Source organism: Podarcis erhardii (assembly GCF_964252035.2).
Source record: "Podarcis erhardii genome assembly, chromosome: 4".
NCBI lineage: Eukaryota > Metazoa > Chordata > Lepidosauria > Squamata > Lacertidae > Podarcis > Podarcis erhardii.
Window position 1 is genome coordinate 46,841,471 of NC_138508.1, and position 12,943 is coordinate 46,854,413.

General features: G+C 36.7%; 1 protein-coding gene and 1 long non-coding RNA gene across 5 annotated transcripts in view; one reads left to right on the forward strand and one right to left on the reverse strand.

Moving 5' to 3' along the window:
* ROBO1 (roundabout guidance receptor 1) overlaps window positions 1-12,943 on the forward strand; it is a 585,029-nt gene that overhangs the window by 480,000 nt on the left and 92,086 nt on the right. The window lies entirely within an intron of this gene.
* Window positions 1-12,943, reverse strand: part of LOC309340045 — a 153,019-nt gene that overhangs the window by 6,918 nt on the left and 133,158 nt on the right. The window contains exon 3 of the long non-coding RNA XR_014155759.1: window positions 3,362-3,443. This is a non-coding gene — a long non-coding RNA (uncharacterized lncRNA). The remainder of the gene's footprint in view (window positions 1-3,361; window positions 3,444-12,943) is intronic.

Consider the following 12,943-nt stretch of genomic DNA (forward strand, 5'->3'; position numbering starts at 1 on the left):
TCTATATTCTTTTAAAAACACATTTAATTGAGATGTTAATTAACTGCACCATTTAAGTGTAGAGAATGATGTGCATAAATGTATAATAAGCAAAATACTTTACACATACATTAAAAGCATCAAGATACAAAGAAATTACTTTCAGCTGGCTTCCAAGAATGAAGGGTTTGGCCTAGGAAGCTGAGTTAAATACTGTGAATCCAATTTCGCCTCTTTTGCAATAACAGTTGTTTTTCATTTCTTCACTTCTTTGCCATTTATATATCATGCTCATTTTAAAAAGAAAACCTTGATAAGTAATTTATTTTTTTATCTTTGTGATTCTTGGCTTTTAAAAGCATGGAATTGTTCATCTCAGTTGCATGTATAGCTCAGATTTTGAATGGTTCAGATAAGTTGTAGCTCCATTTCTATTTTGCTTGATCCCCTAAATAGCACATCAGGAATTTGAAATGTTTTGTATGTATTGCCAAATTAAGTTTATGGACACAATTTTCTTTGGGAAAACAATATTGAAAATGAGCTGGAAAATTACTGTACAATTGCACTGTGGAAAGAATGACATTCAAAGTTTTTGTTCAATCAGCAATTATTTGTTTCCGTATTGGTAGCAGTAGTAAATTACTCCAAGACACAATTCAATCTTCCTGTAGAGTTTTTAAAGTTCTATTTTTCTTCATTTCAAAGTGAAACATCTTAAGTAGTTAGATGACAAAGGGTAAAAGAAATTGAAAAAGTCATTATGTATATCAGCCAAAAAAGATCTATGTGTAATAGATGAAAGAAGAAACTAGCACCAAATTAATCTCCATCCCAAAGAGGGTACTTTCTCTTCGAAAGATGAATTGCTGTGATAGAGGAAGGGTCAAACAGGAGATTAAAAACTATGAGTTTGGCTTTGTCTGGATGCAATAGGTTTAACCCCTCAGTGTTTCTTTTAGGTACATTTTCACAAAATTCTCAGCATATTATATTGTGTTCTCTCTCTTTTTCTTTCGTAAACATTGTCATCTTTGGGTTTTTAACTGTATTGAGTTCAGACATACTGGGCCCCTTATGGATATCTTAGTCTTTTTGTCCAGGCCGTTCAGGAAAAAAGTTACTATAATTTTACTATACAATAGTTTTTTAGTGGGTGCAAATAAATTTGTCTCCAGTATGTTAAAGGAGAATACTTTAACTCAGCTAGCTAAGAGCCTGCAGCTTCTTTGTAAATCATGTGACAAAACTGAAATAATTTACTATGGATTAGACTCGACACACTTTGGCGAACAAAATGCTCATGTCTCCCCTAGGTAGCTAGCAGTGCAAAGTTCCCAAGAGTCGCTTTATACCTTATGAGAGATGGTAACATCAAATAATTTACATCAACGTAGAAAGCAGCACCCAACCTGGTGACAAGAGAGTTATCAATGCAAAGTAGGAGCTGCAGCCCAAGATAGGAGCTGCAGCCCAAGATAGGAGGTTGTAAGGGAACACCTAGCTACTTTAAATGAATTCAGATCTCCAGGGCCTGATGAGCTCCACTCAAGTGTATTAAAGGAGCTTGCAGATGTAATCTCAGAGCCTCTGTCTATAATCTTGGACCATTCTTGGAGAACAGGGGTGGTCCCTGTGGACTGGAGGCGGACAAATGTTGCCCCCATCTTCAAAAAGGGAGGGGGAGAAGAGGCAGGTAACTGCAGACAAGTGAGCTTGACATCGATGGCAGGAAAGGTCCTAGAACACATAATTCAAGTACAGGACTAAGAGCTGTTCATCAGTGGGGAGGTGGTAGACTCTCCTTTTTAAGCAGAGATTTGATGGCCATCTTTTATGTATTATCTATTTAAGATTCCTGCATTGCAGGAGGTTGGACAAGCTGACCCTGGGGGTCCTTTCTACTCCTTCTTAATTCAATCATAATTATGATGATTATTTTGTCCATGAGCATGGCACCACAAAAAGGGCATGTCCTTTTCCAATGAGTTTACCTTGTCCTTGGTAACATTGACTGTGAGAGCATCTTCATTCATGAGTGATGCTTGAATTCCACAGGCAAAGGAAAAATTTGTGCATCTTCTCTTTCAGTAGAACATTTGCATTTTGTCACATCAAAGATTCTCCCAGTTTCCTTTTCATGTGCTTCCCATCTCCTTATAACTCTGTTCTCTCTGCTTTTACAGTCTTTATTGATGTCATTAGATGATCTTTTCCACTGCCACATTGGAATTTTGTAGGCAAACCTAACATGGTGTCTCCTTTTGCCATTGGTTTAGTTGTTGATCGTCACAGAGGAGCTGAGCGGATCTAGACAAATTCATTGTAAGGAGTCTTTTATAGATATTAGAATTTGAATCCACAGATACATGAACAACTACAAGTTTTAACAACTCTTTATTAGGTATTTACAGATATTAGGTATGTACTATTTCCAAATAGATCCAGTTCCTAACTGTCATGGCATGTTTGATACACACCAACAGATACATATTTCTGTGAGATTGGGATTTTTGAAGTGTTTACAGCCAAATGTGATTACATATCACATTTAAATGCAGGCAGATCTCACATAGTTGTGTTTTAAAAGGTGGGAGTTCTGTGTGCTCATCTTTTCTTTGGTGTGGCAATTTTTAAAAAATGGATTAATATTTAGTAGTGTTCCAGACTTTTCCACCACATTATTCCTTATATAGTACCCTGACAGACCTGTTTGCTATTGTGCTTTGTATCCAGCTATTTTTCTCATCCCTATTCTATGAAATAAATTATGAAATATTGGGCACAAGTAATGTTTCCTTTTCATGGATCCATAGTAACTGTTAACCTATTACCTTATTTGGAACACATCTGTTATGAATATTCATGAAACAAAATTTACAAATATTCATTGTATCTGTAATATCACAGCCTATGGGAGCTGAAAATCACATTATATGTATGAGTGAGTTGGCCAACTAAAAATGATATTCAGCTGGAACACCACTGCAGTATGAATATTTAGATAAACTCCATAAATTTTTCAGACTTTTAAAATGAAGTTTGAGAAAGTCAACAACAAAAGTTATCCTGTACTATTCTTAAATGCATGCAACCAAATATTTATTTTGTCCAGTTATATGCTGTAACATGATTTGTCATTGAAATAAATTTGGAATTAATCTGCTAAGTTGGGGAAACTACATTTACTAATGATCTGTACAAATTTCTGTTGTCTTTTGTCCTAAATGGAACAAATATGGAGCAGATATGTATTACTTAAAACGACTGTTTTGAAACTGCCATCAGACTGGAAACTGAAAATATTTGGGCATTCTTGCTAGATTTTTGAATTTCAAGGACCACTTACAGTAGTAAAATGAGAGAGACTACAAGACTGTACCTTTTAAAGAAATTAGAAGAAATCTGGTACTTCTTTTGAGCTTCAGCTACTTGTGCTGTCTAGGATTTCCAAAACTGAATTGCTAAAAGAAAGAAAATGATTTTGGTTGTTAGACATGGGTTGAGGAATGGCTATTAATCCTGGTGTTTTTCATTTCATTCATACCCCACCATTTAGGCTCTGAGCATCATTCAAATATCAGTACTGAGACACGCACAATCTAAATACATGACATATGAGGAAAAGGAAGTGGGAGGGAAAAGGGAAAAGCAAGTTCAAACACAAGTTACAGTTCTTACATTGCAGTTACATAGTTCTATCAATGTAGATTCTGGCTATGTAGAACAGGAGAAACTCCACCACTGCCAGTGACATCCTTATGCTTGACAAAGAGCTGTCTCTCCAGGGAAGCCCTCTTCCCCCACCCTAGGTCATATCCCAGAGCAGAGTTGGTGTCCAGGCCAGCAGAACAGGGTAGCATCTGCCATGCAGTTCTTCCCTCAAAGAGCTAGTAAACTTTAATGGAAGGATGAAAGTTGCAGCCCCAATTTTTTTTCTCCATTAGAGGTTGCTTAAACTGAATGGCTTTGTAGCCTCAGGGAATCTATTTCAGTAGTTACCTTGTGGGCTTTTGAGAAGTAGAAGTTTCCTTCCAGAACTGGGGCTGTATATAGCCAGTGGCAAAATATTTAAAGTTGTGTCCCTTTTAAAGACACAGGATTAAGTCACAGCACAAGCACCACATTTTAAATATTAAGATTAACATCTGCATTTATGTGAAGAGTGATTAAGGTAATAGGCAGCATTCTCATAAAACGTTATAAAATGACCTGTAACTGTTGCCTGTTTACAAAATTAATCTGATGGAGCCCCCAACCCACTAAGATTGGCTTATCTTTTGCCAAAAATTCTGCCCCAGCCCTCTTGAATTTAGGCCACTCTTCAAAGCTAAGGTGGTCTATCCTAAACACACTTTCTAGGGAATAAACTTCATTGAACATATTGGGACTTACTTCCTGAGTAAATCTGCGTATGATTGTGCTGTTCATCTCCGATGAGGGTTTGATCTTGGCTGATAGGAAGGACCACATTCTTTTATTTATAATCTGTTTGAGATACTAACATTTATATTCTAAGAGGCTTAGACCAGGCTTCCTCAGCCTCAGCCCTCCAGATGTTTTGAGACTACAATTCCCATCATCCCTGACCACTGGGCCTGCTAGCTAGGGATCATGGGAGTTGTAGGCCAAAAACATCTGGAGGGCCGAGGTTGAGGAAGCCTGGCTTAGACTATTAAAGGCATATTACTGATGATCTTTGTTGCTGTGCCTTTTAACTGATTTTAGTGTTGTGTAATGTATGTGTTTTAATTGTTTAATTTTTTATTGTGATTTTAAATCGTTCAAGGCTTCCCTGAGTGGTGGATGGGCACCAGAATGATGGGGGTAGAAAATATTCTACCTATCTAGATATATTTGTAGCTAAGCTGCGTCTTTTTGCATCTGTAAACTACAAGGGACATAATAAAACTGTTTTAAAAATACCTCTCTTGATCTGTATGCTGACTTTTCATTCATTGCATTCTCTCAAAGCAGGGAGGGGAGTTGCACAATATTTTAGGGGTAAAGAGGTTCTCTTGCGTGGAGCTTGGAAACAGATGTGAATGATTAGTGTATCCTTGTTTAGATTTCTTTGATACATTTTATTTTCTTTCAGTCTAGTCATTTCACATTTTGCTTATTTCGCATTCCACTATGGATAGCTTTGCATTTCTGAAGTTCCTATACAACTTCTGGTCCTATGAAAAGTGTAATTCAAAGCACAGAACTTCAAAAATAATATTTGTTTCAGGTCTTTGGTTTCCTCCACTGAACAGAGTTGCAATTACCTCTTCTCAGGATTGTGCCAAGTACAGAGAGCAAGCATGTGCAAAAGCACCAAACCGACATACAAGATGTTGGACTTCTTCCAAAACTGCTTTGCAGCACTAGGCAAAAAACTAGATACTTTCTGTCACAATTTATACGGTTTCAGGGTTTGGGTAACCAAGCTGAAGTGGTTTTATTTGCAACTGGAAGCTATTTTCAGGGAGGTAATGAAAGACAGAAAGGCATAACAGAATGTCATCTGGTTGTACAGCAGAGGCTGTATGAGACATTTAACATTAGTGGGATGGCTTCAGAATGCTTTGAGTGAAGAATGCAGATTAATGAACAGAATTAATTCAGTATATATAGCCTTGCTCATTACCCTAAATCTTAATTTTTCTTCAATCCACATTTAAACTGACACTATTTCATCACATAGTATCTTAATTACTGCTAAATTATTAATATTGATCCAGACAATAGCTAGGTGTAGTTGGAAATATTTACTGTTCAAAATTCTTAACATAAAAACTGTAGCTGCAGGATTGTTTAGTAATTCCAATTTTCAAGAATATTTAAGTTTCAGTAAAGGGTTAGCTTCCATGCATAACAACTAAATCCTTTTTTTTTTTTTAGAACCAAATGTTTTAAGCTAATGAACTGTTTGAAATAAAGAGGGGTTTGTTTTGCTTAAATTCTTTGTGCGTCACAAGATTTTCCAAGAACAATTTATTCCATATGCTTCTGAGTTACAGTCTGTCTATATAATACAAGTGCATCTTCTCATTGGGATAACAAGTGAAGTCCTGTACATTTTTAATGAAGGAAGTATTAGCTTGTTTTTCAAGCACAGTATCCCAATGCATCAAGAGATGTTACTTACTATGTTGTCTTGGCCATTCAGAAATTGCTGTGTAATGTTGCGCATTAAAAAAAAGATGATGATGCTGGCAGCTCCTTTTCCATTATTGGAAATTGGCTTGGATGACAGACATATATGTAACAGATTCTTCTGCACAGATATCTGTACATGAGGAAAATATTTGCTGGCCGATAAGCCCTATATCATCCCTCAAATGGGGAAATTATCCTATGAGACAACTTTTTTAAAAAATAATGCAAATATATAGGAAATGGATACTTCTGTGATTATACAAGAGGGATTTTAGTATACCCCGCCCACAGTTAAGCCTTTTAAAAACCCCTGCTTTCATTGTGTTAAGCCTGGGGCAACCAACCTTTTTAGACCAGAAGGTACATTTTGAATGTTGAGAAAGTTCAGTGAGTGTTGAGTGCTGCATCTCCTGTTAAACAAATCAAAGGGGAGGAAGAAACAACATCTCCCCAGAAACCTCAATGTGGTGGTGGTGGTGGTGTTGACATTTATATACCACCCTTCTTTCCAGATGTCATATACTGCCATGTAGGACATGGGGATTGTAGTATGTCGTCACACGTAGAATGCAAGAAGACGTTTGTCAAGGCGTTTTTCATTTGGCAGAAACATCCTTAGGGTTGTCTAGCAGGAAATCAGGCTTAAGAGGAAGAGAAGCTAATTAGCTTAGCTTTGAAGTTGCAGTGACAGGAAGCAGCAATTAGGATCAGGAAAATGCTACATAGCACACTGGTCACTTCTCAGAGGTATACGGTAAGTTCATATATGGGCAAACTGAATAGCTGGTTACCTTTAACTACAGTAATGCAGTATTTTATGAACCGTGATATTTGTAATTCAGATAGATTGGTTTAGCTTCTTAGCATGAATTTGTGGCTCGTGACTATCTTTTTTTGTCCAGAAAATTTACTGTATTTTTAATAATGTCATTTGAAGCTAAATATGATATTTGTATGTGCCTGAAGCTGTTAATTAGTATCCATCTGTTAGAATGTTTGACCTTGGAAAAGTGTGGATAACTTGATAGTGGTGATACTTGTGAGGCTGGGGGAAAATTCTGTGAAACTGAGACATGAAATCATCTGACTTTTTCCAGGGCAGAAAAATTAAGGAATAATGGGAAATGAGTTCAGTTCAAGTTCACTTTTTATTTCTGATTTCAGCTATTGATTATACAGAAGAAAAACATAAAGCAGTGAATAAAGAATAATTGTGCATTATGGTCTGAATTTTATAATCCTATGCATTGTCATCTTATATATTTCTCATTTTCTGTAATGGTAGCTATATTCAGACACAGAGGGAAGATTGCTAATATAGAGACTTCACATCTCTTCTGTTTCATAGAACTATGAGCATGTCGCTCCTTAGCTTAAATCTAGCTACTGTTTCAAAGACTAATTTATATGCATTCTGTTATTGCTCAATGAACCACATAGCAAAAATATAACACCTTCCATATGAAGCTTCTGTAAGTCAGGAGATGAATGTTCTTAACAGCTTAAAGTATCTCAAAGAGGGACATTAGGGTTTTGCACATTCCATTTCCCTAAGTGGTAGAAAATTCCAGAAGCTTAACAGGGTCAGTTTCCTTGAGAATACATTAATTGCAGGCTTGTAACACATTTCCTTACTTCAAAACTATAAATTGAGGAGTAGATAAGAAGGAGATAGTCCCACAGAGAACCAATGCTTCTCTTAATAATTTGTTGGAAGCCACAACTCAGTCAGATGGGCGGAATAATAATAATAATAATAATGTTCAGGGAAGTTTTTAATATTTAACGCTGTACTGTTTTTAACACTTGATTGGGAGCCGCCCAGAGTGGCTGGGGAAACTCAGCTAGATGGGCGGGGTATAAACAATAAATTATTATTATTATTATTATTATTATTATTATTATTATTATTATTATTATTATTATTATTTTGATTCAGTCTTACCTTTATCTGATGCATAACAATGGACCCTGATTTAGGTGTATGAAGACCTTGAATCTATTTAATTTGCTTTTATGTCTTTGTATTGTTTAATTGATTTTAGGCTGCTGTTTTGTTTTAATGGACATTGTTTTTATATTGTACATAGTGTACACCACTTAATATTTAAAGTATGAAGCAGTTCAGAAATGCTTTAAAATAAAAAGTCAACTTGGATTTAGTTCAGCTGGGGAGTAAATCAGACTGGGGAGAAGTCAAGCCGCTGTGATCTTTTCTATTGGAGGCTGCATGTTTGTACAGTCCTGGTAAGCTATAAGGTAGTTTGCTTACTTTGATGTGTGAATGAGGTCACTGTTACTTGGAGATGGACAATAATTAAGGTGTTCATCTGTATGTGATCAGTAATATATTTAGTGTGAATATAAACACATATAAAAGCAGATCTGTCCCAAATACTCTATTTCAATTTTGGGTTTCAGGGTATGTTTATGTGCAGAAATATTTTCTGCAAATTTTTTTTTTTTTAAATGTGATGGTGGCGAATATCTTTTCCAGTGATCTTGTATTCCATTATGGCTCCAAAGCAACATCTTTTTCTCTGCATTTGTCTGGATTAGATATAATGATGAGGATTTCAACCAAGATTTCAACACGGTGAACTGGGTGGCACCAAATATTGTGTAGCCAATCGGACATTGGTATGAAATGATATCACTGATAGTGAGCAAAGCCAGTTGAGAGTGAGTTAAAGGACAAGGTGCATTTTGCAGACACTATGGGGGGCTTTGTTTGTTGTTGACATTGCAGAAAATGTTGTCCCAAACCAGTAAGTACTGTAGTTTGATTTTATCCTTGTTAATATAGTAGATTGTGTGACTTTCTGTGCTTGTGGGATAAAATTATCACTAAACTAGTTCCATTAAATATGTTATATGTGTTCAGTATTTGATATCACAGACACGAAAATACATTTTACTTATTTTTAAAAAACATATTAGTGGGTCACTTTTAATATCCATTTTCCATGCCTCAGATCTTCCCTGAAATTTCTGCACTGCTAGTTTTTTTAGATGATAAAGGACATACTTTTTGTTTCTGTGCTCAAACAAGCTGTGCCGAAGGCAAAAAATAAGGCATTTGTATGCAGTGCATTCTACATTATATGTGCATGTTCATCTATCTCAATAACTGACTGTCATCTTTGTGTGCATATGTCTTGCAGTGATAATAAGAGTCCTATCTTCCTCAAGATGTCAAGTTTTCTGGGATAGATTTCTAGCTGTAGGCGGCTTTAGTGAAGCACTTCACACTGTGAACATGCTCCCTGTAGCCAATGATCATATTAGTCTGCCTAACACGGCTATATGGGAATCTTGCTTTTTTCCACCACATGTGCTTCTGTCTTCAATCTAAATTATTATCATTTGTGATCTAAGTTCATAAGCCTCAGAGCACAGCTATGTTAACTTTGTCCTACTTCTAGTTGTTCCATTGTGAAAAACATAAGGTGTCTCTTCATGGGCTGCTTCATATGAAGAGTGAGGGGGGGTGGGGGGTTTGAGTACTTGAACAGATCAGCTTTTCAATGGAAAATTTTCTGTGGAGTAATGTTACTTACAAAACAACAACTCTGTTAGTTATCCAGTTAGACTAATATTGCTAGCAATGATTTAATTTTGCCCTTAATAATAAAATGTTGCTTTAAAACAGGATTGTATACTTTAATATTTAGTATTTTATATTAATTTTAATAATAAAATTCATCAGGAATATATATTACAGACCAGGGCTGGCCAACTCCCAAGAGATTGTGATCTACTCACAGAATTAAAAACTGGCAGTGATCTGCCCCCTTTTTGGGGGGTTCAGGTCAAAGTTGTTGAGCACCAATTTTTGAGAATTAAAGCCTAAGCTCAAGGAAGAAAGGGGAACAGCCTGATCGCTGGGGAAACAAACAGCCTCACTGAGTAAACTCTGTCTTCTGTTCTGCAGGTCGTGCAACAATGGAGGGAGGGGCGAGCGGGCAGGGCCGAATTCTGTTTTACCAACGCTAAGGAAAGGGACCCAGCGATCGACTGCAATCTACTGAAACCTTCCGGGGATCTACCAGTAGATTGCGATCAACCTGTTGGACACCCCTGTTATAGACCATTTCCCCCAATATATCCCTGATTATCAGGCTACTTTTATCATTCAAACTCATAGCACAGTGGTACCTCTAGTTATGAACTTAATTCGTTCCGAATTAACCTGAAACTGTTCTTAACCTGAAGCACCACTTTAGTTAATGGGGCCTGCTGCTGCCGCCGCGCCGCCAGAGCACGATTTCTGTTCGCATCCTGAAGCAAAGTTCTTAACCTGAAGCACTATTTCTGGGTTAGCAGAGTCTGTAACCTGAAGCGTATGTAATCTGAAGCATCTGTAACCCAAGGTACCACTGTACCTCAGTAAGAAAATATGAGAACACCACCATTCTCATTCTGAAAAATAATCAGAAAAAAATTATAGTAGTCTGTATTGTGTGGGACACCTGCCATAAGAATGTGATAAGAGACCTGCTGGATTAGGCCAAGGATCTATTTGGTTCCACATCCTGTTTCCAATAATGGCCATATCATAAGCAGGGCAGCTCACCATTGTTTGCCCCTAACAACAGGTATTTAGTGGCATACTGCTTCTGAACAGGCATACTGTAAATCTATTGTGGCTAATGCATTTATCATAATAGGATTAGTATCACACACAAATGGGTAGATTCAGGTAGGTAGCCGTGTTGGTCTGACGCAGTCAAAATATAAAAATAAAATAAAAAAAATTGTCCAGTAGCACCTTAGAGACCAACTAAGTTCAGCCCGGACACTGAGATCCAGCGCCGAGGGCCTTCTGGCGGTTCCCTCATTGCGAGAAGTGAGGCTACAGAGAACCAGACAGAGGGCCTTCTCGGTAGTGGCGTCCGCCCTGTGGAACGCCCTCCCATCAGATGTCAAAGAGATAAACAACTACCTGACATTCAGAAGACATCTTAAGGCAGCCCTGTTCAGGGAAGTTTTTAATATTTAACGCTAACGCTGTACTGTTTTTAACACTTGATTGGGAGCCGCCCAGAGTGGCTGGGGAAACTCAGCTAGATGGGCGGGGTATAAATAATAAAATTATTATTATTATTATTATTATTATTATTATTATTATTATTACTATTATGTTGTTTCAGTCTTATCTTTATCTGATGCATAACAATGGACCCTGATTTAGGTGTATGAAGACCTTGAATCTATTTAATTTGCTTTTATGTCTTTATTATAAGTTTTCGTGCGCATGCACACTTCTTCAGATAGGTTATTTGTTGACATTCCCTAAGATGTTCCTGTTTCTGTATTGAATCAGAAGTGTAAGTAAGTTACTGATTGAAAGAGAATTCCCAACCCACCCCCAGAAAAACTTTAATGCCTGGTATTGATTTGTATGTGTAAATCTGTAGTATATCTTGTGGATGAATAGCAATGGAGCAGAGTTAGATGATAAGAAAATATCCAAAATTCACAGTTGGGCAAAAAAAATAATAGTGAGCAATACTTTTAAGTTTGCTGGAAGTCTTCATCGATTTAGATTAGATTCTCACAGGAATTATGCAAATTTCAGGTTGCACCTAGGACTGCTAGGACAAAGACTAGGACTGCTAGGACTGCTAGGTTTCATACATCCTACCACAAAAACTAAATTCTAGCTATTGCCCTGATCTTTTCCCATTGTAAAGCACAACAAACTGGTTCCTGGGTAGATAAAAAACAGAAGGTTGTGGGGGTTTTTTTGCTTTTATTTTTATAAGGACAACAACAAAGAAAAATCAATAGAATATGGAAGTATTAAACACAAGTACTGTTACATAACTTTCATCACTTTTGCCACATTACCAGTAAATATACAATTCATATTTAACTACATTGCAAAATTGAATTATTTCTTTGCAGGGTCTCTTACAGATATTAAAAAGAGAAGCTAAGAAGAACTATACAGTCTTTATATTTTCAAAGCTGGACATTAATTTTTGGTGGTGTACTGAATTGTAAAGAAAAGGAAATAGAAGTTTTAAAAATGGTAGCTTTATCTAGTAGTTGGAGGGAGTGTGCCCTCAGATAATAAAGTAAATCTTTGGTAACTTAATATCAAAACATCAAATCACTATTAAATAACAAGATTTATTCTAATACTATCTCCTGCTTCTCATCAAGCAGGAAGTCATCACAGTCAATCATTTACATAATTGACTGTTATTGTATCACAGCTGGATACCATACTGGTAAAAAGGGAATATTAGTGTTATTGCCCAAAAGCAGGGATCAGCAAACTTTTTCAGCAGGGGACCGGTCCCCTGTCCCTCAGACCTTGTGGGGGGCTGGACTTTATTTTGAAAAAATAAATGAATGAATTCCTATGCCCCATAAATAACCCAGAGATGCATTTAAAATAAAAGGACACATTCTACTCATGTAAAAACACGCTGATTCCTGGACCGTCCATGGGCCAGATTTAGAAGGTGATTGGTCCGGATCCAGCCCTCGGGCCTTAGTTTCCCTACCCATGCCCAAAAGGAACAGAGAAATAACTACTTCTTCATAGGCTTGCCAAAACACTGCTTTACAGTACTGATTTCATAAAAGTTGCTAAAGTAGATAAAACAAATGAATGCAGAGTAAGAATATCTGCAGAGTAAATCAAACAAAATTGTTTTTATACATATTTTGTTTATATAATCAGTAGGCTCAGATGATGTAACTGCAGAGTGTAGGTGGTGGATTGAGTATATATACAGAACTGGCCTTAATACACAGCATATTCTGTTGGGGGGGGGGCAATACGTTCATTGGTTTAATGATCTGG